Below are 13186 nucleotides of genomic sequence, written 5' to 3' on the forward strand. Positions count from 1 at the left end.
CACCACCTACAGTTTTTAGGCACTACTTTATGGCTATGCAGACCTAAACCATGAAGATTTAAGGACTTTTCAAAGACAAATACTTGTTTGCACTGTATTTTGTTTGTGACTAATGGAGTTTTTCTATGTCCCAGGCCTTGTGTGATTCCATAGTGACCTCTTTAGTATGGCCTGAGTACTTACTGTCCAAGCCAGATTCGTTGTAGTTCTTCATAGTTGACAGTACTGCAAACGTTTTGGCATTAATTCTTGATACACCTCTCTCAAGGTCTTGGCACACTCACTCTGCTAGCACAGCCAAATTACATACCTCCTATCATTTCTTACGATGTTCTGAATGTGTGCGCACCATTTGAAACATTATGTGATACCTGGATTTAAAATAGCAGAATTTTTTCTTCTGAAGTGGTCATGGAAATCCATGTCCAAGTATCAGGCCTGGGATCAATTAGGCCCCCCAAAGGATTCTTTCTTCTTCAAAGATACTCAGTAAAACACAGAGATGATAACAGAGCAGTTTTGACGTTTAATCTGGACAGGCATTTTGACTTGGATGTGGGATAGCACAATGCTACAAATCCAGAGTTTAGTTAGAAAGCCATTCCTCTCCGACATGTGCTGGGACTCTTGGTTGCATATTCTCCACTCAGGGGAGGTCCTTCTCACATCTGGCTCTCCCACATTCTTCCACTGGAGCATTTGGGCAATAAGCCTCCCACACTCGCTTTTCTGAATGGTTCCAGAAGGAAAAAGGAAGACAGGGTGGAGCACCCCAGAGATCGGGCCTCGGAGGCAGAGAAATTCATTACCATCAATCACCAGAGCAAAAAAAAAAAAAAAAAAATGGCAAAGAACATAAAGCAAGTGTGGGCTCCTGGTCAGTGCTGGCCTAAGACAGGTTACATCTGGAGGAGAGCATTGCGTTTGCACCTCTGACCTCAGCCCCTCCTCACTGAGGGCCTCTTCGGGGACCCCCTCACCTGATGCCTCCTCTAATGGGAATCAAAGTGGTATCATTTACGCCTGTGGGGAGCAGCAACGTCGCTATGAGTGGTGGCCATAAAAGCCAGAGTCTTCTGGGGCCTCTGGACTTTTGAGCCACATGGGTAGCCTGCTCATGAGTCTGTTTCTGCTTGCATGGTCTGTAGTGAGTAGGAAACCTCCATGGACAAACACATTAGAAGCGTAATCAGGAAGCATTATATTTTCTTTTTCAAGAACACTTGGCTACTGGGAAAAGGAATAATATATAACAAAGTAGCTTGACCTTGGGGGGTGGGGGGGTTCATGAGTCTTGGTTTCCTTTCAGATCTCCATTTTGGATTAAGGGTTCAAGAATGTCATAATGATGGCATATGCATGTCTACTTGTAGGATAGCTTGTTGACCTTAAACCAGAGCCTAGTCTTTCTTGCTTTAAACAGAGTTAACCTGTTTGGCTTCCTAGTTTCTTAGCTTGTGGTTGTTTAGTAGCCACCAGTTAAAGCAAGACTCTACTACAGTGAAGTTTATCCATGAGCAGCAAAACCATGTCAGAGCCTCCTTACACCTTTTCAATGGAGACTTGAAATGCCTGGGCAAGCAAGGCCCACATGCCTGAGTGAATTGCTCAGGGTTTTATCTGAATGGTTTGGCACTGTATACATACAGAACTCATTTGAAATTGTGTAATTTCCCCTGAAACTTTAGAAATTCATCTAACCATGATACTGTATACATGAGCATCTTTATCTATAAAGCACAGTTCTTTGAAAGCCTGCTTAGATTTCTGCTAATGTTAATTCCCCAGAGGCAGAGGCAGTGCTACAATTTATTTGTTCATTCACCTTCTTGTTTTGAAAAATCATGTTTTACTCTTCCAGGATCCACTCCAAGCACTCATATAGAAACAGGAAGAGAACAGTCTCCATGATGTATAATCTCAGGAGGGCTAGCTATTATTTATTGTTATTACCACTCACTACTGAGGATGGGGATAATCTTATCTATTGACAATGGCAGCATTTCCACACCCAGTACTATTTAAGGATATGAACTCACATGAAAGTGGATTTATAGATATTATATATTGATAAGTTTTGCCGAATATTAGGACATATGTTATTGTTCAAGCATTATCTGTACAGTGCACAGGGAGGTGGCAATGTGCATATTGTGAAAATTTGGAGCTTGAAAAGCACTAGGATTAGAGACAAGACAAATAAGAAGTCATATAAGCATAGGCTGGCATGCAGTAGGTATTCAGCAAAATTTACTCATTAAACCAGTAAATAACACAGTACAGAAAATTGTCAGTGGAGTCCTTAAGGGACAGGGAAGTTTCTGGAGAACTAAAAGAAAATGAGGTTAGCATTAGCTGGGTGTGGGGAGGAGCCAGGGAAGTTCGGGGGAGACAATGGCATCTGGAGAGAAAGAATGAAGGGCTTGGCCATTTTGATCTTTCTTAGAACAAAGCAGCAACAACAACAACAAAAATTCACTCACTTCCCAATCTAAAAGGAAATATAAACACCCTCCCCTTTTCAGACACGGAAATGGTGCTGGGAAGTCCACTAACTGGAATGTTTGAAGGCAGAAGTTGAAATAACAGGGCAGGGAAAAAAAGAAATTGAAATAATTTAGATTGTGCCAAAGGCAAATATATAGCTTCAAGTTTTCCCATTTTACCATGACCCCTGTACTCTTTATCAAATTAGTCTCAATGCTTTCTAACTTGGGAGGGTAGACCCTGACATTTAGAAAGGTAGATCCTGTCATTTAAATATAGAAAAGAGTATTTTAGGAAAAGAAAGCAGATGAAACAGAGCCACATGAATTAGAGAGGTCTCTGTGAATGTGGGAGAAGTCTAATCTCAGTGACTATGGGAGAAGTTTAAATGAATGGGGAAGAAGTATCAGTGAATGGGAAGAAGTCTCAGTGAATGTGGGAAAAAGCTCAATGAATATGGAAGAAGTCTCAATGAACATGGGAGAAGTCTCAGTGAATGTGGGAAAAGTTTCAATGAATGTGGAAGAAGTCTCAATGAACATGGAAGAACTTTCAATGAGTGCTAGAGCAGTCGTAAAGAATGTGCACGACCTCTGTAGTTCCATAGTACAATAAACACTAGATAGGAATGGATAAATTCTGGATATAGCACTTTAAAACTATGAAGATAGGAATCTATAAAAAAAAAACATTTAAAGAGTTGGGGAGATAGCTCAGCAGTCATCTTAGAGGAGCTGGGTCTGAGTCTCACCACCCACATAGCTGCTCACAACTGTCTATAACTCCACTTCCAAGGGATCTGACAACCTCATCTGACCTCCGTGGGAACCAAGCACATTCATGGTACACATATATACATGCAGGAAAAACCCACACATACATAAGAAAGGAAGGAAAGAGGAGGGAGCGGGGAAAGGGAAAGAGAGAAGAAAAAGAAAAAAGATAATTTAATACTGGGAAAATGTATGCTTTAGTTTCCAGCAGAACTTGCCTTTACTCAGTGTACATGTCCAGGTCTTTTTATGTGCCTCTATGATTTATGACCCATGTGGAGAATATGACTTTTTCCTTGGCATATTTTGCAAATATACCAAGTCCTGACTATAAATTAAAAGTAAACCATTACCAGTTATTCAAAACCAGCTAAAATGTCTTAAGGAGAGTGGCCTGTGTGTATCTAAAGGTTCTTGCCCATGTAAATCTGATGCACAGTAAGTGAACATCTTAAGAGAGATGTACAAATCCCAGATTTGCCATCATAACTGAAAAATGAGGACATCAAAGCTGGGGTGAGGCAGTGATTATTTCTCCAGTGTGTTTAAACTCAGAGTCTCCCATCTTAACCATCTCAGGTTCCACACCTCTCCTGCCCAGCTGGACATGAGTTTCTAGTGACATGTAGGCTAAGGTTGGAATGACTATCTAAGGTCTCCTTAGAAAAGACGTATTAGGTCCTTACGAAAACAAAAAGTAAAACATTCACTAAAACAAAATTGTCTATTTTTTTTTTTAAAAAAGGGGGGGATTTATGCCCTATTTGGTGATTCGATTTTCAATTTCTATACAATAAAAAACAGAGATAATCCTAAAGACTGTATTATGTGCTGCAATTTTATGCCCACAAATTAATATTAATCTGCCTCATCTTATCAGTAAAGTTTTCCTTTTTAACAATTAAGTTTTTTTTGTTTTTCTTATTGCTTGTTTGCTTGTCTTTTGAGACAGGGTTTCTCTGTATCGCCCTGGCTGTCCTGGAACTAGCTCTGTAGAGCAGGCTGGCCTCGAACTCACAGAGATCCACCTGCCTCTGCCTCCCACAAGTACTGGGATTAAAGATACAATTAGGGTTTTGTTTTTATTTTTAATGAAAGTATTTTTATGAGTTTTTCTATGTTACAACTTGAAAGAGATGCTGGTGTTAGTTTGGGAAATAATATAACAAATGCTGTCTAGGAAGATGTGGGAGGACTGGAGAGATGGTCAGTGGTTAGGGCTGCCTGGTGTTTTCTGGAAGACCTGAGTTTCACCCAGGTGTCAAGTAGCCTCAGGTGTCGAGCAGCTCATAACTACTCTAGCCCCAGGGGATCTGATGCCTTCTTCTGGCCTCTGCAATCAGCTGGCACACATGTGGGACACACACACACACACACACACACACATATAAATATAGAAGGTACGAGATACAAATGTTCTGTCTTTAGATCTTATTTTGTCCATTTTTAAGACACCACTAGTGGATTGAGTTAGTATGTCCTCATTGATGTCTTCACTCCATAATTTTGATTCTTGGCTCCTGGGCATGTGGACATATTTCTCACATCTTCCCCATCAAGGATTCAGTCATTTGCAAGAATGTAGACTTTTGTTACAGGTCAGTAGGCTGCTGTGTTCTAGATTCCTAGCATGAAAATCATTTCTTAAACAGTGCTTCAAATTAACAGTTCATGCAGTAAAGTTGTAAACCTTTGTTTTGGAAGCAGGGTGGGGTGGCCCTTGTCAAAATGAAAAATAGAAAGCTCATGCTTCAGAGATAGGAACAAATACTATGTGAAAACATTTCAGAGATTTGACGTTATTAAAATGGCAGCTGTTCTGAGACCAGCAGGAGCAGTATGTCATGGAAGAAACAAAGGGAAGGAGGGGGGTGAGAAGCGTTCCCCAGCCTTTTCGGTCCTGAGTTTTAAAGCAAAACAAAAACATTCTGGAAGAACTGGAAAGTAGCCAAGCTAATGCCGTTATTTCATAGAGCTCAGGGACACGCCAGGAAATTACAGGCCAGTTAGTTTAACTTCACTTGTAGGGAAAGTATTAAAAACTGCTGGAGGAGATGGAGCAAAAGGGTGCTTAGCAAGGTACCGCTTGATTACGGCAAGCCTGGCCCGCCTGCTTTTCCAAAGGGGAAGGTCATGTCCTAGGAACTTGTTGAAATGCTTTGAAGCTATTATGGCCAGTACAGGCTTCAAAGGATACAGTGGGGCCCAGAACCTGCGCATCTTTTCTGTCCTGCATCAGCCTTCCAGGGATACCTAGAGAACATGGCCCACATACAGACTCCAGGCCTGGGGTTCAAAAACCACTATGAAAACAGCAGAAAGTAACCTCTGGGTAGAAACATTTTGAGAGCTGGAACCAATTAATCCAACTTGATATTTATAAATGTAAAATAATGAGACTTGGAACAAAATTGAGGACTATTGAGCTGTAACAAGTAAGTACCACTTTGGGACTATAAAAACAATTCAAGAGCTAGTGCATCAAAATCTGGGGTTGGACCCGTCATCCACTCCAAGAAGGGAGGATGAGGAGAAGAGGTGTGCTAGGAAGCCTCACCGAGTAGAAGGTTATGAAAATTGCAACCAAGTGAACTTGATCAAGTTGAGAAAAAGAACGGTCAACTGTGTTAACAACTTGGGCCCTGTATTCTGAAGGAGGCAGGAGCAGCTCAACAGAGAAAGTCAGGTCTGAGCTAGGCAGGGAGCTATAGAAGGTCAGAGCTCCATTGCTTTAGGAATGAGCTCCTGGGGCGCAAGTATGTTTGCCTCTCAGATGAGAGACCTGTAGCTCTGTTTTCAAAGAAAAGCACCACTTAAGCAAAGGCATCAACAACCCCCCCCCCCCCCATTGCTGGTCAGCTCTCCTCTACCCCAGGGCAACTGACCATACCTACATGGCAGACAATCATCAGTCCAGAGGCAGGAGGGAGACATGTTAGTGCCAAGAAACTTGGGGTTCAGCTGCAGGAATCCTACTCCACCCAGGGGCTGGGTGGCTGGCCATGATGTTTGGAGAACAGTCAAGATAGGAATCCAGTCAATATTTCTAAGACATGTCAGTGGTGGATCAGCGACAAGAAAGAGAAGCATTCTGCTGGTCACGTGTGGTCCTCTGGTCACCATGCTCCACAGCCCTAGCATCTATCTGATGGATGCTGCTGAAGAAGTCAGGAAGACTATTTCATGCCTGTAGTTAATAAGACTGAATAATCCACGTTCTTCAATAGTGACAATATCAGTTACCGTTTATCTAGCATTTCATCCACCCCAAGCTGTGTGTGTGTATTGGTTAGATCCTAATCCCATCTTCTACCTGCCACAGGAGGCTAACAGGAAGAATAAAGGAAAGTTAATGGCCACTTGGAATAAGTAATTTGTTGACTCCAAAGACCCTGATCATTTACTTGTATCACATGTGACAGAAAACAGTTTAAATTCTGGAAGCAGTTATGAATTAACAGTGTCATAAATACAAGAAATAAGGACTAAGGTTTAAATCTCTCAGTAGCTCTCTGATTAAAAAAAAATCTTCCTTTGATTCAAGGCAAACACAGAGAAAGCATGATTATGATAAAATTATAAAGTAGTTTTAGCTGCATTCTGGCGGCTAGTTTGATGTTTGGGGCAACAGGGATCTTTAAGGTTATGTATGATGGCAATCTACATCCAACTCAGTTGAAAGTGTGGAAGGCCAGGGCTCTGTCTGAAATGCTGAACCACTGCAGAGAGCTGCAGACACCACTTCTTACTTGGTGAGACGTAGACCCACTGGCTAGAGGCACTGATCAAGTCAGACCACCTGGGGTCAGTCTTGTCTCTGTGACTTACCAGACCTATAACCTTAGCCAGAACCTGGAGTTTCCCCTTATAAAGCCTGTGACTAAGAATATTGATCTTATAAGGCTGACGCAATGATTAAATAAGACAGTGAATAGAAAATTCTTGTTACCTGTCACAGAATAAATGTCCATGAAAGCCACCAAATCATTAGTGCTTCTAAAACAATTTCTATTCTAAGTCAAAGAAATTGCTGGAATTTTGTAGCAGAGTGAGCATGAAAGTACAAGAAATGCAGCCATGAGCCTTCAAAAAAGATACAGTAAAAATGCATAACATAAAATTTCTCACCCAAACCATATCTAAGTTGACAGCCGAGTCCTGTTAAATATACATTTGGTGCTGTGAACTACATCTCCATCTTAAAGAGCAAAAACTCTATAATCAGTAAATTATACCACCCACCACACCCACCACACCCACCACACCCACCACCCACTACAGCCCAGGCCTCCTCTGGGGCCTCTGCTAACTATTGGGCTACCTTCTGTGTCTAGGAATTTGGGAAACCTTGTAGAAGTGGAGTCATACACATTTATCTGTCTTCTGCCCTAGTTAATAATAGGTCCTTGATTGTTTATTTTTTAAGAGATTCATTGTTACTATTGTAATTATTTTTATTAGTATATATTAATTGTATAAAATAATGCCCTTCCTTGTTAAGGGTGAAATTATTCCATCATATGTTTATTCCATACTTGGTTGTCTATTCAGCCAGCCATTGATGAACACTTAGGTTCATTTGCCTCTAGGCCTTTGTAGATAGTGATGCTATGAACATGGTAGGTATGCAAATATTTAACTGGCTTTCCACAAAGTTGAATGTGAGTACTAAAAGGTAGGCTAGCCACTAACGAAGCAAGAGGAGATTAAAGGTAGGTTAATGATCAAAGGGCATTCCTACTACTCCATTATTCTAATCTTCACAGCTAAAATGAAGACTGACACATGAACTTCCTTATCATGCCACATAAGGTACAAATGTGAGTGAATACAATATTATATGAGCGGCAACTTTGGCCTCCAGGGGTCTGAACAGCCACTTTCTCTGTCACTGTGTGAATGGAGAACTGAACCCCAGGAAATGTAAATTATTCATTCAGTCACCAATAAAAACACCCATCAGTTTTTCCAATAGCCTAGGGCTTGCCTTATACCCAGCAGAAGGCGGGTCGCACTCATTCAAAAAGTTTATTTATTCATTCATACCTAGGAAGATCATTTTGGGTTTCAGAGGTTAAAATGTTTTTGAGTCATTAAATATTTATTATTTCAACATGCATCAGACATAAAATTAAACACTAGGATGGGTTCCTCATGCACAAGCATGAGGTCCTGAGTTCAGATCCCCAGCCTCCATATTTGAGGACATGAGTCTCAATCCCCATCCTCCATGTTTGAGGACATGAGTTCCAATCCCCAGCCTCCATGTTTGAGGTCCTGAATTCAAATCCCCAGCCCCCATGTTTGAGGACTTGAGTTCAAATCCCCAGCCTCCATGTAAAAAGCCAGGCATGGCCACATGTGCACCTATAACTCCAGAACTGCAGAAGGGAAGAGACAGCAGGATTATTGGAGGCAGCCTGGCTCCAGCTTCAGTTAGAGACCCTGTCTAAGGGAGTAAAGGTGCAGAGTTATAGAACAGGACACCTGACATTCTCTTCTGGCCTCTGCCTATATGCATGGGTGCATGCATCTGCACACACATGTACACACACACATACACATAAAAGGTTAAATTAATCAAATAAGACTACCAACTTGCAATTTTTTCAGTTTTGTAGCTATGGCTACATTGTTTTTTAAGACATGCCTTACGCTTGACTTAAGCAAAGGTAACAGGTTGGTAGTGCAAGTGGTACACAGCTTTGGCCAAAGCATCCAATCAGATCTGTCATTAAAATGCAGAAAAATGTTTAATTTTCCATGCATTCCACAAATATGTGATGGTCTATTAAGAACCAATTCTATGGTTAGTGAATAAAACAGATATAATGCCCTGCCCTCAAGAGTTTATTATATTTTAGCAAGAATTGCAGGCATCAAGCAAAAACCAAACAAGCAAACAAAACAGATGTGTACAATTATGTATCGAAGTAATTACCTATTTTAAACTGGAGGTGATCAAAGTGGAAAATACTGTAAATGGAGGAGAGTTTGGAGATAGTCCTAGATTAGTTAATGTTGCTGTGATGGAATACCTGAGTCTGGATACTTTGTGATAAGGAGAGAGTCATTTGACCCATTCTTCAAGTGACTAGCAGGTCCAATCAGCATGATACTGACTTGTTCCTGATGAAGGCACTCACACTGTATCACAGTGTGACCAAGAAACAGAAAGGTGTGTGTGCGAGTGATGTTAGTAGGGGAGCAGGAGAGACCGGTTCCTTCAGAGGAGGGGATGGATTCTTTTGTAGTATCCTGCATTTGAGAGACTTCCCTGGAAAGCAAGAAACGCCTCCGACGAAGCAGCAGCTGTATTCTGGCTTACAGACAGCATTTCCCACCAGGACCAATATCTTGCAAGACTCCATTGCTTCTCAGTGTTGCCACAATGGGACAGAGCTTCCAGCACATGTGCCTTTGAGGAGCCAGTCACAGCCAGACCACAATAAGGACAAACAGAGAGGAAAGGAACTGGTGGAAGACACCGGAAGAAACCCCTGGGCACAGGGGATACCATATCTGAACACTGTGGTGGGGTTACAGAAAGCTATTAGAGAAATGAAGACACCATGCCCATAACATAAAGAGAGGGAGGAGGTAGAGGCTGGAACTGCAGGGAGGGCCATCTTATGGACGATTTTGCATCTTTACTTGATAGGAGAGGAAAAGGTATGAAGACTTTGAAAAGGAGATGTTTCAAAAGCACTTTCTAGTTGCTTTGTGAAGAGACCTTGGGAGGAGGGAGGAGGCAAACAGAGAACTGGGGGTGCCTGTGGAGGCCAGTGAAGACGGAGAACATATATGTTCGGGAGGTATGTAGGAAGGCAAACTGGAAGATGGCTGCTGACTCTATGTAGGTGGTGAGGGAGAAATCAGGCATGACTCCCGAAGACTGCCTCAAGAAGCTGAAAAACATACCTCAAGCTACAGAGAACTTTAAAGAGAACTTGGGGAATGGCTGAAAACATAATTTAGAATAGGTTGAGTCTGGTATGTCTTAGAGCTATCCGACAAGAGAAGTCAATAAGAAAGGCAGTTGTTTGTTTTCCAGTGTCTTTCTCATTTTCTGGCCCCCTGTGTGCCTAGGGTGAGCCAGGTAGGAGTGGTAGGAATATCATTTGTCAGTGAGAATTAACATTCTAATTAAGGCTAATGAAGCATATTGTTAGCAACCACTGAACAGTCACGGGCCATGTCCGCAAGCATGACTCAGAAATCCTTCCCTTTCCAACTTGCTCTATTGGTTGCACATTTGATATAACAGTTTCATAATGGACACATTTGGTATGCAAAGAAAATTTTTGCTGTAATCTAGGTGAACAAAGTGAAAAGGCACTGCCCTAGAGTCTTGTGACCTCCTTTGCATCGTTATCTTTGGCATCCTCCTCTCCCAGTCTTGCCTAAGCACGGACTGGAGAATATAGACAGTATTCATTCGTCCAGTCCACTCCTCAAGCAGCACACAGACACAGTTCCTGTCAAGTTCAGGGTAACAGAAACAGAATTGATAATCGTGGTCTCCGCCCTCCTGAGCGCATACTTAATAACGGTGTAAACGGTGTGTTTGTTTTCTGTCATTCCATAACATTTTAATACCTCATAGGAAGTCTGGCATAAAAGTTTTGTGTTTTAACCGTGGCTCTAATTGAGTCTGTTCTTCATGGAGTCTTGTGGCCAACCTCATGATTGCTCACAACTTTCAGCCAAAAGGGTAATAATGGCCCCCAGACAGTGGAGAGTGGGACAAGGAGGGAAGGAGGGGTAGAACATACACCAAAACCTTCAAAGATGCAGCACAACAGATACAGAAGGGCTTGTTTCCTTGGAGAGAGAGGATGCACAGCTGTGACTGAGCTGTGACAGCAATTTCCACGCTTCTATGTACCCGCAGTGTGGCCTCGAGTCCCCTAACCCTCGCCCTTCGCTCCATCTTTGGTTACAAGAAAGGGAAGAAGTACCAAACCAAACATGGATACGGGCTAGGAGAATTGACTAATGGGTAAAGATGTGTTTATATCTATTGGGAAAGTACTGTCAGGCTGGTGAAACAGCTCAGCAGGTAAAATGTGCTCGTCACCAATACCGACAGCCTGAACTCAGTAACCAGGACCCCCATGGTGAAACCCAGAACGAACTCTGAAAGCTGTCCTCGGAGCACCACACATTGTCCCAACATACATGTGTAGACATACATGCAGGTGCACACCCATACATGCACCCAGGCACCAAATAAATGTTTTTAATACACTGTAAATAATAGAGGCACTGAATGCATCTTACACAAATATATGCTTGAATTAATTCATCCATTTCACAAATAAATAAATAAATAAATAGCCCTAAAAAAACCCTCAAGGGGCTGGAGAAATGACTCAGTGATTAAGAGCACTGGCTGTTACTCCAGAGGATCCATATTCAATTCCTAGCAACCACACCCTGGCTCACATCCATCTATAACACCAGTCTCGGGGGAACCAGCGCTCTCTTCTCTTCTGACCTCCACGAGCACCAGACATGAACTTGGTACACAAGTAGGCACTCAGGCAAAACAGATATTACATATAAATAAAATAAATTAAAAATGCACTCAAACCATATTTATAGCATTATAATATAAGGGAACTAGAATATTGTTTCTATATTATATCAAACATATAAAAATAAAATTATGAGTTTAACCTGTTGAAACATAGGAAAACAATCCTATAAAAGTCTTATGCATAAAAACTGAAATTGTTTCATGGTCCCTTTTGTTAAAATTCACATTTCAACTTCACATTTACTTGGACCAAGTGCTCACTCTTGCTGTTTGGAAGTTATCAGGGTCTTTTTTTTTTTTCTTTCCTTTCTTCAGTTTTTCAAGACAGGGTTTCTCTGTATAGCTCACTATGTAGAGCAGGCTGGCCTCAAACTCAGAGACCCACCTGCCTCTGCCTGCTGGGATTTAAAGGCATGCGCCACCGCCGCCCAGCAGTTATCAGACTCTTCTAGTGAGCTAGGTGAACAGGAAGCCTGCAGAGCCCACACCTTGGCTCCATGCTGCACAACCCATATAAGCACACCACCGTTCTCATTGCTCATCTTTACCATGAACAGCAGGAGATAGCCAGCATCCGTTTGGATTACACACTGCTATCAAGATGCCATTCGTTAGAGTATACTTTTATCAGGAACATCTAATTATTCCAGCCATTTCCAAGTCCTGTTTTTTACCCTTTCACACCTCTCTAGAGCCACAGAAAAGTGGGTCAGGGGGCAATAACGTATGACACAGTCACAGGTCACAACGAGTCCTACGTTCTTCATGAGAAGCTGATCGTGTATTCTGTGCTCTCAGGTTCATCTTAGAATGTCAGGGAGGGGGGAGAAACAGAGACTCTATCTGGATTTGATGCAAGGGACTAATATATTACCTTTTGTAACTAATAAAATTTCAGAGGCCGACAGCAAATTTCTGATTTGCTTTTCCTCCAGTAAAATGTCTGCTTTGAATTATGCAGAAAGAATTCTTCTCCTTGCCAACTTGTTTCAATTTCCCACACAAAACCATCACAGAACACTGTCAGGGGCTTCCTAGAGCGGTTCATTTCAGAATTCCTCAGCCATTGGAGGGACACACATGTACACACACACACACACACACACACACACACACACACACACACACACACGAGAGAGAGAGAGATTTCCCCCTTTCTTGGGAGAAAACAGAGAGAAATGCATTGATGAGGTTTTGTGTAGTGTTTTCCTTTTTCAAAAGCTGCAACGAGTATTAGTCATCAGATAGAAAAGAGACTTGGTCTCGCCCTGGGCCAGTGTCCCATTTTATGAATGCAGGCCCGCCCTGCACAGAGGCGGAGAGGCAATCACTGTGTGATGTTATTTAAGAGGTGCTGGAAATTCTGCCTGTCCAAAAATAGCCC

At 42.0% G+C, this 13186-nt stretch overlaps 1 protein-coding gene across 3 annotated transcripts in view; it reads left to right on the forward strand.

Moving 5' to 3' along the window:
- Positions 1 to 13186, forward strand: part of Spag17 (sperm associated antigen 17) — a 236522-nt gene that overhangs the window by 40340 nt on the left and 182996 nt on the right. The window lies entirely within an intron of this gene.

Source organism: Peromyscus maniculatus, chromosome 6, assembly GCF_049852395.1.
Source record: "Peromyscus maniculatus bairdii isolate BWxNUB_F1_BW_parent chromosome 6, HU_Pman_BW_mat_3.1, whole genome shotgun sequence".
NCBI classification, from domain to species: Eukaryota; Metazoa; Chordata; class Mammalia; order Rodentia; family Cricetidae; genus Peromyscus; species Peromyscus maniculatus.